Source organism: Falco cherrug, chromosome 11, assembly GCF_023634085.1.
Source record: "Falco cherrug isolate bFalChe1 chromosome 11, bFalChe1.pri, whole genome shotgun sequence".
Classification (NCBI taxonomy): Eukaryota; Metazoa; Chordata; class Aves; order Falconiformes; family Falconidae; genus Falco; species Falco cherrug.
In genome coordinates this window covers 19,028,253-19,045,930 of record NC_073707.1, presented here as the reverse complement: position 1 = coordinate 19,045,930, position 17,678 = coordinate 19,028,253, and the positions used below count along the sequence as shown (strand labels likewise).

The following is a 17,678-nucleotide window of genomic DNA, read 5'->3' as shown; positions in this document are numbered from 1 at the left end:
CGGGTGATGGCGGCGGCGGTGAGGCGGGCGGCGGCGCGGATGGGCCGCGACTCGGAGAGCTTCTCCACCAGCCGCGGGCTGCTGAGGAGCGCGAACAGCACCCGCCGCAGCACCATCCTCTGCGAGCTCTCGCGAGAGCCGCTACCGCCCCCCGCCGCCTCTCGCGAGAGCCGGGCCCGCCTCGCTATTGGCTGCTCGCCGGGCGGCCGCAGGTCGCGTGCGCGGGGGCGCCGCGGGGCGGGAAGCCGCCGAGGGGCGGGAGCTCGCTGAGGCGCGGTCGCCTGGTCTCCGCCGGTACCGGGACCGGCGCTTCTGAGTGAGCGGGGTACCGCCGCTGCTGCCGGGGGCCGCGCGGTCCGCCCAGGCCCAGGTGCGGGCCTGCCGTGGAGTAACGATGTCGTCGCGGCTCAGGGGACGCGCTACGACCGGGATCAGCTGTTGCCGCCCGTAGGGAGCCTCACCTGCACCGCGGAGGAGCAGATCCACGAGCTCTTCGGCAAGAGTGGCGGCATCGGGAAGGCCATGGTGGGGCTGGAAAAAGCGAAGAAAACTGTCTGCAGCTTCTGCTTCGGGGAGTATCCTTCTGTAGATAGATAGCTGCCCTGGGCCACCGCAGCTGGGTAGGGCGAGCCGGGCCCCGCAGGAGCCGCGGCGGGCAGGAACGGGCAGGGCCGGGCAGGGCGTGGGTGAACAGGAGCGGAGGCTCTGAGTCCTGGAAAAATTATCCGAGGATAAATTTATTCGGTTGCTAAAGTGCCTGTGGGAGGCCTGGACGAGGGAGGGTAGCGCCAGGCTAACGGTTGGACTCGATGTTCTTGAAGGTTTTTTCCAGCCTAAATGACTCTATGATTCTAATATACGCTAATATAAGCCAGTCACTTTCAAGATAGTTGGTCTCTACAGTAAAAGCGTATTCTCAGTGTCCGGGTAGCGAGGTGTTTCTTTTCGTGAAAGTATAGCTATAAAGTTTCTGTTGGCATCTTGCATCCCTGTCATGTGTTGACGTCATTACATGCAAGTCTGCTTGAAGATCGTTCTGTTACTGGTTCCAGCGAACTCACTGAAATGGTGAAAGCTTGCAACGTGAACAGACTATGTGTGGGGCTGTCATTCGTTCTTCAGTGCCACAGCTTTATGGTTTTAGGGGTGATTGTGGCCAAAGAACTTGATCCAATATAAATGCGTTTTTAATATGCTTGAATTGCTGCACATTGCTCTGTTTCCCAAGCTGTTTTCTCAGCCCATATAGCTTCAGAAATGCAGTCGCTTTTAAAAGTAAAAGGAGCCCAATTCAGGCAAATACTTGGTTTAGTAGCCTGTTGTTCTTTCTTTCATGTGTTCAAAGTAGAAGCCTGTTTTTTTTTCATTAACCTATTTCTAAGGTATCATGCAGGAGGAAATACTGAAAATGCAATGCATCAGTGGAACCAGAGCTGATGATAGGATCATAAGGGTGGACTGGGATGCAGGATTTAAGGGGGCTAGACATTGAAGATCAGGGGGCCAGGCAGGTTGTTGTACAGTCTAGTTTTCAAGGGACTAGTGACTTGCCAGATTACAGCTTTTTGAAGGAAGACACTCGGAACAACTTCAGAAATAGCAACTTGGGTATTATTTTTTAAGATAGCACTATACATTAGTCTTTAAGTTGTCTTGTCAGTGATGATGTCATTATCCCTTGAGAATAAATGACTTTTTCATAGATTTCACTGAAAGTACTTTCAGAAAGTTCTTGGCTGTTTTGCGAGATAATATATAATTTATATATATGATATATATAAAATAAATTAAAAATAAGTCTAGAAAATTTGAGGCTGTGAAGAACGTAAAAGGACAGTGCTTAGCTTGCCTAAAGTTGAGTATGTAGCAGATGCTTCTACTGCTGAAGCGTGAGGCTAGCCATCCTCACTTCGTCTGTCTTGATTAAAGAGTCCCCCTGGGTGTTATTAGGAAGGAAGTTAGTTTATGCTGTATTCTGGGTTTCTGTATGATGCGCTTTGCCTTCTGTTTTGTCAGTCAACTCCCTGTGGCCACTTACATGCGGTTAACTCAGTTTGACTATGTTCTGATGGTGTGATAGTTTTTAAGAAATTATTTTTCTCTGTCTTTACTGGACTTCCCTCTTTTTCCTCCTTTGTAAGGTCCAAGATGAATATCGGCAAGACTGTGATGCTGGAAGGTATAGCTATGGTAAAACTGTTCAATGCCAGTGAATAGTGACTCATCAGCCTTACAGGAGAACCAGATCTAGATTGTGAATGTCACTAGGCACAAAGGTCTGTTGCACACAAATTCATGTAGCTAGAAATTCACAGAAACTACTATCCATGTTCCTGTGACCACATACTGTGTTCAGTATCTCTTCCATTTAATACCAGGATTTAAAGCATTGCAGAGTACGTTAGTACAGAGGACCTGGGAGCAAGGTTTTAAGGACTAGTATGCTTTCGTCTCTAAATGCTGCTGTAACTCTACTAAAAGGAATAAAGGTTTAATGGTATGGTGCTTTTTTTCACTGGCAAAACTTGATTATTCTGTCACTGGGTTTTGTTTACATTGGATTCACAGGGTGAAGAGCAGCAATAAAGGAGGATTGGGGTGTGTTGCAGAGATGAAAGAAAAAGGCAAAAGGCTGTAAAGGAAGTGGAATTTCTGGGGAAATTTTCCAGTTTCTAGGGAAGACTGAAAGTTGCAGGTTTTCTGGAGTTACTGGATTAGCATCCTTCTACACTGATGTTGTTCCTCGCGCACCTACATGAATGGCCAAAATAAAACAAGTCGGAGTGATAAGCCCAGGAGTCATAAAGTGGGAAACAAGCCTAGCAGAGAGCAGAAAACAGACCCTTGCAGTGTTCTACAAAGTGTAATGTGATTGCACAACATTGCGTGATTCAGAATTGTTTTGTTTTGTGCAATACAGAGAACAGCAAGTGTAAGAATTGCAGTAGCAGTTATTTTCACAGTTGGAGTAGCAGTATTTTGCTCCTGTCTGGTAGCTCTCTACAGCCTTAATATTTGAGGAAAAAATTCTTTCCTGTATCGACAAGAGTGGCGTGAAACCAATTGTACAGTTACCCCCCAAAATGGGATGTCTGAGGAACTGTGGGTATAATGAGAAAGTTTGTTCTCAGAATAGATTTTCTGTTTGAAAAACTTTTATTTCAGACAAAGGAAAAAAAATATGACTTTTGGGAGGAGCCTTACTTTCTACAGAGCATGTGGTAAGAATACTAAAAGAATTGTAGGACTCTATAGATTCCCCACCACCCCTGTATCCTATAAATACTGCTGGTTTATGTGATGGGATTTTGATGTACTGTACACGTAGGAATAAAAGTGGTTAGTGATCCCAAGATATATGTGAAATTGACCTGCTGAAATTTAAAAGGGACCATGACAGTGCTTTGGATTTTATTGGGGTTTTTTTTATATGGACTTGTGAATTCTTTGGAAGTGGCAGTGCATAAAGTTTTGTCCAAATACCTTGTGGTCAATGAATCCTTAAAATCTTTAAAATACCAGGTATATAAAAGTTGGATCTTTACTCACTGAAGATAGTGTTGGAAATCTTACTGTGTTTCTTGTGTACAGTTAGTCACAACTATTACTGTAAATTGCAAATACAGTGAAGTAGAACAACTGCAATGAGACTTAATTAGGAAGTGAGGGTTTGGATGTGGGGGTTTTGGCACATACAGTAAAACTAGATTTTCAGGATCACTTGGTGCTGATCTGCAAACAAGACTTTGAACAAAGTTACCTTTTTCTTCATAGTACATTTAATTATGAGTCTACAGCCTGTAATTTCTCTAGGAAACCTCTGAAGTTTATATTTCATTGTAAGAATTTTGTATGAAGAATTATGTTACTCGTAAGCCACTTTCAAATAAAGCTGCAACATTAAAATGGTCTCTTTTGTTTTGTTTTTTAAACGGAATCGGTGAGAGAAAGGAGCTATATTCACTGTTGTCCGCATCCTTTACTGTAGAGTCTTTTAAGATGGAGAGAGTGAATAATCCTTCCCTTTGACTAGATTTTCAGTCTTGTTCAGTTCTTAACTGAATGCTGAAAGATGTTTGGTTAATGCTCTTCGTTCTGAAAATTTTTTGGATTACAGAACAAATTAAATTATGCACTGATATTGGAGTGGACAAGAAAGTCCTTGGTGTGTAACAAGTAGTTTTCAAGGTACACTGCCTTATACAAATGAGGTTTAAAGTTAGTTTTTATTGTAAGTGATGCAAGACAGTCATTCTGAAATGAAGTGAAGGTGATAATAAGATTTTCCCTCAAAACCATCACTGCCTTTTGCTGCATATGTGCAATGTGTATGGAAGGATTTTGTTTTAAGTGAGATTTTCTATTCTGAGAGAAATTTCAATCAAAATGGGATTTAAAAGCACATGATATATCATGTGAAGTCTTAGTATCTCAAAAGTGCATATAGAGGAAATTGATTGAACATGGTTTGATTTTTGCCTTCCCTGATTGAAATCAGGCACGGCTCTGCTGAAGCTAGTGTTTAACAAAAGTAACTGAATTAAGTCTTTAAAACTTCACTGGGGGGCTTCTTTACCTTTCTTACATGCCAGCTTGTTGTGATTATCTTGGAAGTATAGATCTCCTGTGATTTTTTGATGTGCCAGTTCATTATGATTATATACATTTTCCTAGAAGTTTAAGCTGTATATTAGCTTTTCTAAATACTTGTTCATCATAATTAAAGTACTTTTATGGAATTGGATCCATAAAGTAATGCAGAAGCTGATAATATGAACGGAAGCTTAGATATGGTGGGTTGATTTACACACTTCTCTTTGGCACCAATAGCTGCAGATAGGGTTTGTATTCATAGCATTTGGGTCTCTGTGTTACAGCATAAAATCAGTAGAGTGTAGATTGGAGCATTAAAGGCCTTCATTTTCAATGACTGAGAAAATAATCCCAGTTGCCAGTGTACCCCTGCAGGGTAGTTTCAAGATGATCTTTATATTAGTCAGGTTACTACCCTGTGCAGCAGGAAAATTCCTGCTCGGGTTGGTGCCAGTGCGACCACCGTTGGTGTTGAAGTAATGGTTCTTTCTACTCAGATGATTCTGAAAGACAAAATGATTAAAGTATTTGAGATAATCCAGCTTCTTTTCTTCCGTATCTTGTTGGATTAAGCTTCTTGCGAAGGTAAAAATTGATGCAGGACTGCTAAAATCAACGTGGTTTGTACAAAGGATTCTATCTATAGAGTCAAAGACAATACTAGTCAAGGGAAAGCAGTCCACAGGGACTGAGCATCTAATAGATTGTTGTCCGTTTGAGTTTCTAAAGCACAGATTGTACCATACACTACAGCATATAAATGAAGAAGAATTAGAGTGGGCGTTTCTTTTTAATCTCTGGGATTTCTGCTACTAGCCAAGTATATCTGGTACTTTCAGGTAAGTGTAGGACCTGATGTAACTACAGGTGAAGTACCAGACAATTGGTGAAGACTGCAGAGAGAAGCGTCCTGGGCTTCAAAACTTCTATCATGTTTGGGAAGTAATGGGAACTAATTAATTGTCTGCTTTCATAGGTCTCCTGCCTGTTCCTATCTAAGCTTTTGCACAAGGGGTTGGAGGTACTCAGAGGTGTTCTGTAGAAATGCACCCAAGTCCTCTGCTCTTTTGGGGTAACTAGATGGTGTAAATGTTTCTTAAGGCTTGGGGGAGGAGGCCTCCCTGCCCTTGTCTGGCTAAGACCAGTGTTGAGTTTGTGACTGACGGGTGTTATCTCCATTACTGCTTCATCTCCTTCTGCCCTAGGTAGACAGAGGAAGGTTGGCTGTGTTTGTCTCCCAAGGTTTTAGTAATGGTGCAAACTGAAAACAGGCCTTGCCTCTCAAAAACATGCACTATCCAGGCTGGATGAGAAGCCATAGTAAAGAAAAGGGCCAATTTCTTTTTCAGGGTCATCTACTCATTTTTTAAGAATTAATTTAGGATTTGTATGCTGAGGTAAAAGGCTTCAAGCATAAAGTTCCTTTGAGGTTCGTTTTCAGACCTTAAACTGATTGAACTATTTAAGACTTCTTTCTTCCACCCCCAGATGCAGCCATCAGCACTGCACAAGGAGACACCATAGACGTTTAAGTTAAGCAAATTGGTCATCGTATTGTCTGTTCCAGAGACTTGTACAACCCGGAAGAGGTGTGTACACACAAATTTAGGACTGTGAGCTTCAAGCATCTGAAGTTCCCAGTATAGCCTTAACTATAGTCATGATCAATTCTAGAAAAGAGAATCTGAGAGAAAAATAGATCAGAAAAATCTTTCATTATCACCTACATTTACTCTAAACTTGGCCCAGTGAGGTCTTCTGCAAGCCCTACTTTCTTAGTGCTTCACAATTAAATTTTATTTTCTATAGTACATTCTGGATCAGGATTGAGCACAGTCTTCTATGTTCCATTCTAATTTCTGAGCAAATGATCTACGTCTGGAGAACCCATAAAAATAGAATATTTGCACGTTAAGACCGCGTAACTTCACCCAGTGTCTGTACCACAAAGGTAGGAAGCGTGTATATCCCTATCAGTTGAAGACAGTTAATGTGAAGAAGATTTGCTGACCTTCAGCAGCTGTTTTCTGAGAGCAGAAGAAATCAGTTCTTGTGTCAGGGTTCCACAGTTCCGCTCTGCTTCCCAACCTGCTTTCAAAGAACTTTACTTCAGTGAGGTAATACTTCTCCAAGATTGTTTTAGCTTCTGCCTGAAGGCGATTTGAATGTCTGTTAGGGCTCCCTACGGAAGAAGAAGGAAACAAAGAGGTGAACAGGTAGCCAAACGCCTTTTTGCAAAACTTACTAATTAGTATGTTTAGGTCTGACACAAGTAATCTTTCCCTTCAGCAGAGCCGTGAAATCTCGAGTTTCTGGGGAGCAGCACAAGCAAAACGCCAGAGGACTCCCTCTAGTGACTACAGAATTGCGTGATTTTCGTATTCTGACGGCGAAGGCGGTTGCTGAAGCTGTTTTGTGCAGCACGCTCTATGTTGTACTGTCTCAAGATTTTGCTTTGGTTTGTGTTGTAAAAAAAGAAAAAAAATCTAATTTTCATCTGTGGACCATTTTTCAGAGTGGAGGCAACTAGAGATCAGGATTTGTGGGTTTGTAGCCTGTCACTGTTTCTCTTTAGCAGCTGCTTAGATGTCTTTTGTACTGGATATTGTTATACACAATATGCTGTGTCTGTGGTGACTTCTTTCCCTGCCCCCAGAAACCTCTTCAGATTTTGCTAAAAAGCTAACCTGTGATATTGAAGGAGGGTTTGAATCTTAGATGCCCAATCCATGCTTTACAACGTCCCCTTAATTATATTTTGTGTAACCGTGCCAGTAAATCTTGAGCCAAAAATCTGTTTTTCAGTCTCTAGCAGGTTATGAAATCAAGTTCTGTATTACACATGAAATAAATGCATGCAGCTTGCCGAGGCAGTAGGCAGGGTCTTAAATGTCTGATTTGTTTCTGTGGAGTTACAGTAGTCCTTCAGGCACTTCGCAGACTTCAGTGTCTGTTGCTTCAGAGGATCTCTGTGGGAAAGTGCCCTTTTTTTAATGTTACAGATTTTTGATCGGAGGTGTAAGGGGGCTTATGCTGTATGCGACAAGCCTGTGGTGGGTAAGGAGTTGAGCCTCTTGGTCTCCTCAATCCCAGCTCTGGCAAGACTGCCTTTCCTGTCTGTGCTAATGTATTTCATGACACAGTAATGTGTAAGGAAGACACAAGTACACTTCTCACACATGGTTTGGAGAGATGAGTAGTACCTGTGGGATATAGATCAGATGTTTTAAACCATGTTTACAAAATAATCATATCTTAAGAACAGAGTAGGGATCTAGTGGAAAGAATCCTCTCCATGTGGGGCTGATGTTAGTTACTTCATTTTAATACCTTCCAAAAGCAGATGCAGGCATCTTTGCTTAAGTCTTCCAGCTGTCTGACAGTATTGCTGTACCATTTTACAGCTCGGGAACAGCTGAGTGAAGACTGTTTAAAATTTTCATTTCCTTCCCAGGAGCACCTTTGCCTGGATTTACAGAGGGCGCTTCTCAATGGGAACAGGACTGCATGGAATGGCTTTTCACATTAATCCCTCTGAAGGATGGAAGCTCTTAGTTGTTCTTTGCACCTTTGTGCTGTGGCTAAATTGGGCCGAAGCAGCAATCTAAGAGTATGTGACCTAAATGAAATGTAGATTTTATTATTTCCCTACACACACATTTGAAGGCAAAATACCAGTTATTACTGGTGTAGGATTTTATTGATTTGAAGGTGCTACAGTAGACATTTGCTTTTGAAAACCTTCTCTTGACTGTTTCATAAGAGCTGCAGTTCTGGCTGAATGTTCTTCCCAGAAGCCTTCTCTGTGTTTTCCAGTGGTTGTTTCTGACTACGTAAAACCTGCATGTATGTTATTCTGTTATCCTTCAGCAAAGTCTAGACAAAGCCAGTTGCTTCTCCCTGACAGGAAAATCTACCACTGTTCCAGCAGCTGTATGAGGGGCTGAGTCAGGACTGCAGATGCTAAGTTGCATAGAAACTGATGTACCTTCCATCAAAAAACAGCGTGAATTAAGCATTACTCAGTTAATGCCTGGGAATACATCTTTCTTGAGTGCCTTGAGGATGAGTAAGTTTCTGAAAGTAAGACTATATGTTAAGTAATTTTGTTGGCTTTAATTTTACTGATTAGAGCTACCTCTGCTTTTCTTTTCGAGGTGAGCCATTTATTGATTCCTCTGGGACTGATATTTTTCAACTAGGATGGTATTGAACCGCAATTTGTGTTATTTCAAGTCTAATTAAAAGACATCTTTTCACAGAATACAATTTGAAAACAAATGGAAAATAAAATTTGCTATTTTGGTATTTCTCTGGTTACATGCAACATAAATATCAGTATAAATTAGCCTAACTGAGTCAGATTGTAATTAAGTTGCTGAACAATGAAGCTTTTCCCTTCCATACTAACCTCTCCCTGCAAGCCACGATTTGAAAAGGAGATTCTGATTTTTTTTAGTTATAATAGGTAAGAATATATTAAGTATTAATAATACATATTGGGTTTAGATCTGTAGCTCACATGCAGTTTGAATTGCTTCAAACTGAACTTGTTTCAATTTTTTGACTCTATTAATGGTCTTATTGTTTTATACTTCCTGTCTTAAAATATCTTTTGTGGGAAATTTTTCTAACTTAAAGTGTTGCTAGTCTGTTCAGCTTAATTATAAGTGGGTGCTTTTTTTGTTGTGTGTGTTTGGTTTTCTGTAATATGGCTGTTTTGCAACATCTTAAATTGCTTTTTGTGAAAACAAACCCCCTGTCAGCTTGTCACACTGCCACAAGATGTCATGAGAAGCCGTGTCTCGCTTGAAGATGAGTGTGTTCTGCAAGTCCTCGCAGTCAGCTGAGTCGAGTAGCTGTTCTGGAATGATGTGTTCTGGAAGCATCTCATCTCACCATACAGCTAATGCAGTGTATCAGTTTCTTGAAGAAACTTTCGTATTGGGATTCCGCTTGAAAGTGACTAGTGACTGATTAAACCACCTCCTATGGTACCCTGAAGCAGCGGAGGTAGGAGCCTTCAGGCTGCTGGGATGCAGCAAGCCTGCTAATACTAACTACTGTAGAACTGAAAGGTTCTGTATGTTGTAACCACGACTGTGCAGGCTGGCAAAGGACTGGTTTGTGGTTTGGTTTTTGCAAGATTTTATTTTTTTCCCCTGTCTGGATTTACTCCAGTAAGAGGAGAAATGTGTTTCCAGGAACTGGAAAGGACTTTTTCCCATAAAGTCCAGGAATTCCCCGAAGTCTCTGCACTTTTTCTTCTGATTTTAAGTTCCCAGCTGAATTTCCTCTTTTGAAATATGCATATTAGCCTGAAAAAGCCTTCAGGCAGCAGCTTTGTAATGTTCCGTCCTGCACAACTGTAAGGAGAAGGTGTTTGGTTTTGTCTAAGCTTGCCAGAGGGAAGCTCAGCAGACAGTTTGTGAGTTGCTCAGATCTCACACACGCCCCCCTTGACTCACGGTGGACTTTTTGATGAATCGTTTTATGGAGTGCAGTCCTCTCAGGAACTTAATTTTTTCTCCTGTTGAGTTCAGTGAGAGCTGTGTGCATAGTGCTAGAGTACCGAATGTGCTTTAATGAGCTTTATTTAACTTATTTCTCCATAAACTAAACATGTAACATGCTAACATGCCAGGAGAATTCTTGAAAGGTCATGTGGGAGCAATATTGACTCCTCAGTTGTATATTAAAGTGAGTCAGGGAAGCGGAGCAAAACAGTGTCACCGAAAGTATCCATTTTGGTTTTTTTGGTAGGAGATACTCAAAGTCCCTCAGGGCAGGTGTCCAAAATCAGTTGCAGGACAGGGTTTTTTCTCAGAATGCAAGGCCATAAAGGCCAACAAATATTACTTAGTCTACAGTTTGACAAAGAAAGACCTTGCTTCAGAAAAACGCAGAAAGCTGGCAAGATATGAAAAGTGAGGGAAGAATCCAGCTGATTTGTGCTAATCCTGTAATTTGGATTCTAGACACAAAAATGGTCACCAAGGCAAAGTTAATAAAACGTTAAAAGAGGCCCAGTAGCCTGAATAAATACACGATGTCTATCAGCAGTCCCTGGATACGGTGTTGATATGGTGTTGATTCTGTGTTTGATCATGTATTTTCCCCTAAAGATATTTAATTGAACTAAAACTGGCATGACACTGAGCGTGTTACGATTGATCCATTCCCTATTAGAAAACAAAATGACTTTGTACATGAGCGAGTGGTGCTGTTTCTCGTGCTCTGCGAATTGTCTTCCCGGCTGAGCCGATTGCTTCACAGGCTGGAGTGCTCCATGAGCCGAGCACGCCTCGGCAGGCACCGCACATTTGTTGTCAATATGGAGATGAATAGAACTGAGAACTAAATAATTTTAATCGCTTTCTAGGAAAGAATGACCCAGGGCTCCAACTTCAGACAAAGCCGAAGGTAATTAACTATTCCCAGACTCAGCTGTCCTGAGAGGGGAGAGAACATACCCTACAAAGCTGTATGCTTGAAGTACCAAAAGTCTATGGTACAATCTGAGGATTGTGATGGACTCTCAGACTGCAGAGTTTGATGGGCGGCACTGGAGAGCGCGCATTTTCACTGGATATTTGCAGAAGGACGTGTCTGTCCCACCCGTCGAAGGACAATCTCTTTATCTGCTAAAGGCTTCAGAGCGTACAGACAGCTGTGACCGCCTTCCGCATAGAGGGTCAGGGTGCTTTCCCTGCATGTGTGGCACTGTAACAAAGCTCATCGTTTTCCTTTTTTTTAATGGTTATGGCAGACGCCTGCACTGTTCAGGAGGAGCATCATTACAGCTGTTAAGTCTGGGAGAATTTAATCTGTTCTGTGGGTATACAGATGGAACTACATGGGGTTTAGTCTGGGTTGAAGTTAATGTGAGGATTCTGGCATCTTTATTTCAGGTTTTGGTATTTCAGCTTTTAATAAATTTGAAGTTAATATTTTAGTGCACATAAAATGCAGAATAGCTTCTCAGTAATTATTTTTTCACTGTTAGTCAGAAGTTTATACTGGGCTATGCAATTTCACAATGAAGTTCTCCTCTGTTAGCTGCTATCATTACAATCCCAAGAAATTAACTTCTTCGTGATTTCCAAAATACACAGGTACCTGAACAAAGTCCAGTGTAAGTATAGTGTAATAGGGCTTTTTTAAAAAGCAAGTTTTAATTAATTTTTTTTAATAATTCTGACCTGTAATGGATTATCTCATTTAGAAAGCATTCAATTCAAATTCAATTTGTGTTGAGGACCTTTTAAAATAATACATTATTTCTACACATTTTTTATTGCTGAATATGCTGTTGCCACAACTGATGTCAGTGACAGTATAACTTACAGCAGAGATACGGGAGACTGAAACTGCAAAGGAATAGTGGTGACAAAAGGTAGAAATAAAGTATCGTTTTCTATTCAGCCTTCCTTTTAAATGGAGGAAAGGTATTCCACATTTATAAGGATTATATTGTTGCTTTTCAGACGTGATTCAAAGATACATATTGAGAGAAGGAAAGTATAAAACATAGTTGTGTCATTAGGAATTCTAGTTCCATTCAAATAGGAAATGTTCTATTTATGATCCTTAGAGAGAGCCTTCAGATCATGAACAGCATTTCCATTTGTGGAGAAAAATGTAAGAATAGTTTTCTGAAGGTCTGTATAAAAGGAACATTCTTTTTTGAACCCTTTATTCATTCGATTTTGGGGCACATTTAAAAAATCATTGAAGAATTAATAGAAGCTCTGTGAAAAATAACATTTAAAACCCTCAGTGAAATTCCAATGTTTTTTTGCAGTATTCACAGTTTCATTTTTAAGTGAAATAAGTTGATTTCAATAGGTCTGAACTCATTAGTTACATATACCACAAGAAGGACCTGCTTTTCCTTTCATTCACTCCAGGGTGGATGAAGAGTGAATTCACAGACCTTGGTGGCATTACTGTGCATAGACCTGGGAAGGGAATGGGTGAGCAGAGTATCTGCTGTCATGTGCAAGGGATATTTTTTTAAGAGACAAGGATCTCAGTTTCTGGATTTGAATGTACTCTAAACCTGGATATTAGAATATTTCTAAGTGTTTTGAACACTTGAACTTCTAAAACATTACATGTGTGAGGTTATTATCTTTATGCATGCTCATCCTATGGACAGGGGCATGAAAATATCAGTGAAAAGTAGGCTTTTTGCATCTCCTACTGTATTTACAGTTTCATAATCTGAGGATGTTGCACCTTTGCACTGGTGGAAAAGGGACCACACTGATGAGTGATGATGATGATGCAACAAACATGTCAACAATGATGTCAATGCTGCATCACAGCATATTTGTCTTTTGAAGTCTTTGAAATATACTAGCATATCTTGATTTTTGTAGCAGGTTGATTAGATTATGGACTAACTCTGGTAGGAACAGAGATGCTCTGACCTGTATCACTTCTGGATGTGAACTGGTTGATCATTGTGACACTGAACTGTACTTTGTGGCCTCACTCACTCATGTCAGCAGCAGCACAGGGATCTGCAGGGATGACACCTGGTTACTCCTCAGCTGTTTTCCATTTTTCATCATTACAGTCTTTATGCTGGTGCTCATGGCCTAATGTATCAGTGTATTAAAAAGAAATGTGGATATTTGATTTTTCCCCATGAAGCTAGGGGAATTCGGAGTTTATTTAAAGCAATGTACTTCATACTTTTTTTAAGAATTGCAGGGTTAAGCATCTTAGGTCTTCTGTTAAACATAGAAAGAAAACACTTAATTGTTTGCCAATAAACTGGTATGCTTTGTTCTAAAAAGATTCGAAGAAAAATTTTTAGGTGTTTTGCAATATTTCCCTATTTCCTGGCTAAGCTGCATATATTAATTTATTAATAGCAAATTCTCTGTTTTCTGTGGTTGCAAAATTTACTGTGAGTAGCCTAGCATCCTTCCTGTAAAGGACAGGGATGCAGTCCCATTCTCAAAAGTGGCGTTCGGCTGTTTCCTCTCCTCTTGTGGTAAAAAACTATGCAGCTGTAATGCAGCTGTTGTGACTGCAATGGGGAGCACAGAGACAACCTGCTTCAATGCACAGCCCACATCTGTCCTTGGAAAAATTCAAAGTGACAGGAAGCATGCTGAGGCCATATGTCAGCAAAGCCGAGTTCGGAACAGGCTGCGTTGTAAGCAGAGGTTTAATTTCTAGCACAGTTTTTGAGGCACTTGAGTCCACAACATTAAGAACAAGTTTCCTTCTCTGAATTACCACTATGTGTCAGCAGTTGGTTGAAAACTTTGAGCAGAATCTTCCCCAGAAGTGCGTGTTTAACTCTCTCACAGCTGTCAGGACTTACGGTACTTCATTCATTTTTGTGTACAAGTTACCTGCCTTGTATGTTAAAGAATCCGGAATGTCTAAGTGCTGCCTTTGCTGGGCCTTTGGAGCTGTGATATGCACTGAAGGGACATTCCTCTGTGAGGGGTCTGGTATCTCCAGTATCACTCCTGGGAGACCTGGCACGTGGACAATACATTGTCTTTAAAACTCTTCATCAGTTCTTGATCCCTTTTGAGTTTTGGAGCACTGAAATGAATTGCTTGTTTGAATGTATTGAGTGAAACAATAGCTTAATATGAGAAAGATGGCAGCTTTTTGATGTGATTCTTAACCAAGAAAACAGAATTCTCATTTTCCATTTATTTAATTAAAGGAGCAGTATAAATCAAATAGGAAAAGCTGAAATTGTTCATCTCAGTCCTTGGCTGACCTGCATTAGGCAGACATTAATTTCACAGGATCACAGAACAGTTGAGGTTGGATGGGACCACTCGTGACCGTCCAGTTCAACCCCCTACTCAAAGCAGGATCACCTAAAGCAGGTTTCCCAGGGCTGTGTTCAGTCAAGTTTTAAAAGTCTCCAAGGCTGGACACTCCACACAAAATCTGTGGGCAAGCTGTTCCAGTGTGTTTGGGCAGCGGCACCGTAAAAAAGTCTTTTCTTGTGCTCACATGGAGTTTCATGTGCTTTAATTTGTGCTAATTACCTCTTGTCCCGTTGCTGAGCACTGCTGAGAGGAGCCTGGCTCTGTCGTCTTTGCACCCTTTACACCATCAGGTATATATACTCATAGATGAGTTCCCCCGAGCCTTCACTTCTCCAGCCTGAACAGTCCCAGCTCTCTCAGCCTCTCCTTGTACGACAAATGCTCCAGTCCCTCAATCATCTTTATGGTCCTTCATTGAACTTGCTCCAGTGTGTCCCTGTCTCCCTGTATGTACTGGGAAGCCCAGCACTGGACCCAGCCCTCCAGATCTGGCCTCGCCAGGGCTGAGCGGAGGGGAGGATCACCTCCCTTGTCCCATTGGCACCGCTCTGCCTAACACACCCCAGGACACCGCCGACCTTCCTTACTGTCAGTGCACGTTTACTGGTATTTCTTTGATAGAGCCTTCCATTCTTCACAAAATTCCCAGGTATGTCCAGGCTGCAGAGTTACTCCCCTGTTGTTTTCATGGCTTATTTTTTTTTTTCATAAACATGATTATGATTAAAAATATTCTTATATGCTACAAAACTGCAGTGTAGGCTTATAGTTTTCTCAGTAAAGACTCAGCTTAAACTGTGCAATTAAAGAAAAATCGAAACCACAGATCAATTGTGAGGTGGATTCTATTTATATTTTAACATTGGTAGAATATTTACTGTTCCTTTACAGATTTATTTGGTTTCAGAAATGAAGAAAAGATTCAGTTTGGAGAACACTGGGGATTTTTAGAATTGTTGGAAAAGCCCACCCTTCACAAATGTCACAATGTACCTCCATCATCTGTATAATATGTTTTTATTTTTTGTGTCTGTCCTGGTTCTCTGTAAGAACTTTTTCATAACTGAGGAGCTGGTTCCAAATAACTACACTGGCGTCTTTGAAAATATGTTATCAATCAGTGTTGCGTGGAGGTTTTCTATGTTTTTTGAAAGCAATGCTCAAGTCTGAAGCATTGTGAGTTGTTGCTGACCCTTTGCTTCCTCTCCATGTTTTCTTTCAGTGTCTCAGCCCCAACAGCTTACCTCCTAGCAGAATGTCCTTTCCTGCTTCAATTTCTCCCATATATTCTTTGTTTGATGTTCCAAGCTGCATGGATGACATATCATGGTTAATTGCTCTTCTTCTCTGCATGTATGTAGTTTGATCAGAGGCGCTAGTGAGACGGCACAGAAAAGCTGCGTATCACTGCTTTGCTGTGCCTTGACTTCGTGAATGTCAGTGCTACCAAATGACAGCGTGTGCCATGTTCTGCCTTGGAGTCACAGTTTTGAGTTAACTGGGGTGGCCCTAACACTGCTGAGCTGCTGGGCGCCGTGACCTCCCCCTCAGCTGCACTTGTAACTGTGTGTTTGGTTGCCTGCAGTCCTACAGAGAGCCTTCCTAGTAATGAGTGGTGCTGAGTATCAACAATTCACCTTGCAGTCGGTGGTAAGGCCTCCGATATCTCTCTAAATAATACAGTTATAATTAGGATAGTCCCTGGGTGGTTGTTAATACTTAGTTAAAATTAGCCAAAAATATTTTATATTCTGAGTAATTTATTTCCCTGCCCTTTGTGACATGTTTGGCTCTGGCCAGTATGTTCTGTTTGCATCCTGTGCTATTTTTAGTAATGCCGATTACCCTTCCCCCAACTTCTGTTGCAAAACAGAATGACACGTCTTTTCACTGGTACGTGCTATTTTCACACAGGGGTTCAGTTTCACCAGTGATCAAAAACAGATGGATCAGTCGTGTGTGAGGACTAGTTCAATCTGAGCACTGCCGAGCTAATTGGAGTGGGCTAGTGGATGTGTTCCTTTCTTTTTCTTATACATGTAAATGAAAGTGTCATTTTAAATATAAGCTTGCTATTATATTTAAAGCTTGTCTTTCTGTCTGCTTCCACAGAGAAGAGGCAAAAAAGAACATGTAGTTTCTGACAGGTCTGAATTTGGTGATTTTCTTGGAAGAACCATTTTCTCTGTAAGATGCGTTTCATGGGCTGTTTTGAGTCAGCTAGAGACCTGCCAGAAACAGTGCTGATTCCAGGAGCATCAACAGGCAGCGGAAATCTCTGTTCAGAGCTTCCAGAAATGGCAGGGAGATCAGCCAGGTTCTGTGTTGACATAAGGTTTTTCCCCATCTTTCTGCAGACCGTGTCCCGTATTAGCCAAGCTCTAAACAGCATTAATAAATGCCAAACACATTTTCTGCAGCTGCATGAGAAAGCTGCCCAGAGTGGCTATTTATCACTCTCACTCACTCTGACCCAATCAGACCCACATTACCTGTACAGAAAATCGATTGGAGGGGGATAATTCTTTACAGCTTCTCATGAAAGAAACAGTTAATCATTTATAACCAGACTTGGTCTTTATGGCTGTTTATGATTCTTCTGTTCATGACAGTAGGAACATGTGGGGCCCCAGGAAGCACCAGGGCGCTGAGAATATTTTGAGAGATGCTACTGTAGTGAGAACCTTAAATGCAGGGTAGTTTATAGCATGATTTGTATCAAGTCTCGGTCTTTAAAACTAATAGTAACTATAAGCTTCAGTGCCGATTTCAGATCGGACTAGCAGTGACCTCAGATCCAAACCAGTTTTCAGTGATGGTGCACATCCAGGGTGGGTTTTGAGAAAATTCACAAGAGCATATCACAGCTAACGTAATTTAAATAGTATATGATGCGACCCTTCCTTACTACTGAGGCCATTAAGGCAATAAATGGTTGGATGTGAATCACCTAGCTGGTTTTGTTTTGGTTTGGTTTCCTTAATACAGCGTTCAGACTGTATAAGTTCTAATGCTTTGCCTGTCTGCTATGTGTACAGATAAGTTTAATTATTAAGGCAACCTTTACCTTAAGTTGATTAAGCTTCTTGTGATTTTTTTTTTTTCCCTAGACCTTCCCTGACCCTATCAGTTGCCTTAATAAAAGATGTAATTCCTCTTGACAAACTTGTAGTTCTGTTGATCTATGATGGACTAAGGAGGGTATGACTGAGAACATTAAGTAAAGAGAAATAAAACCTATGGTTAGGCAAGAATAAAAAGGAAGGCATC

The 17,678-nt window shown here is 41.2% G+C and overlaps 1 non-coding gene across 1 annotated transcript; it reads left to right on the top strand.

Annotated features, from left to right (window-relative positions):
• The first annotated feature begins 122 nt into the window (after positions 1-122).
• Positions 123-3,910, top strand: LOC102048387 (uncharacterized). Its single transcript, XR_008734483.1, has 2 exons — positions 123-575; positions 3,523-3,910. It is a non-coding gene; the product is annotated as an uncharacterized LOC102048387 (transcript).
• The last annotated feature ends 13,768 nt before the right edge of the window (positions 3,911-17,678 follow it).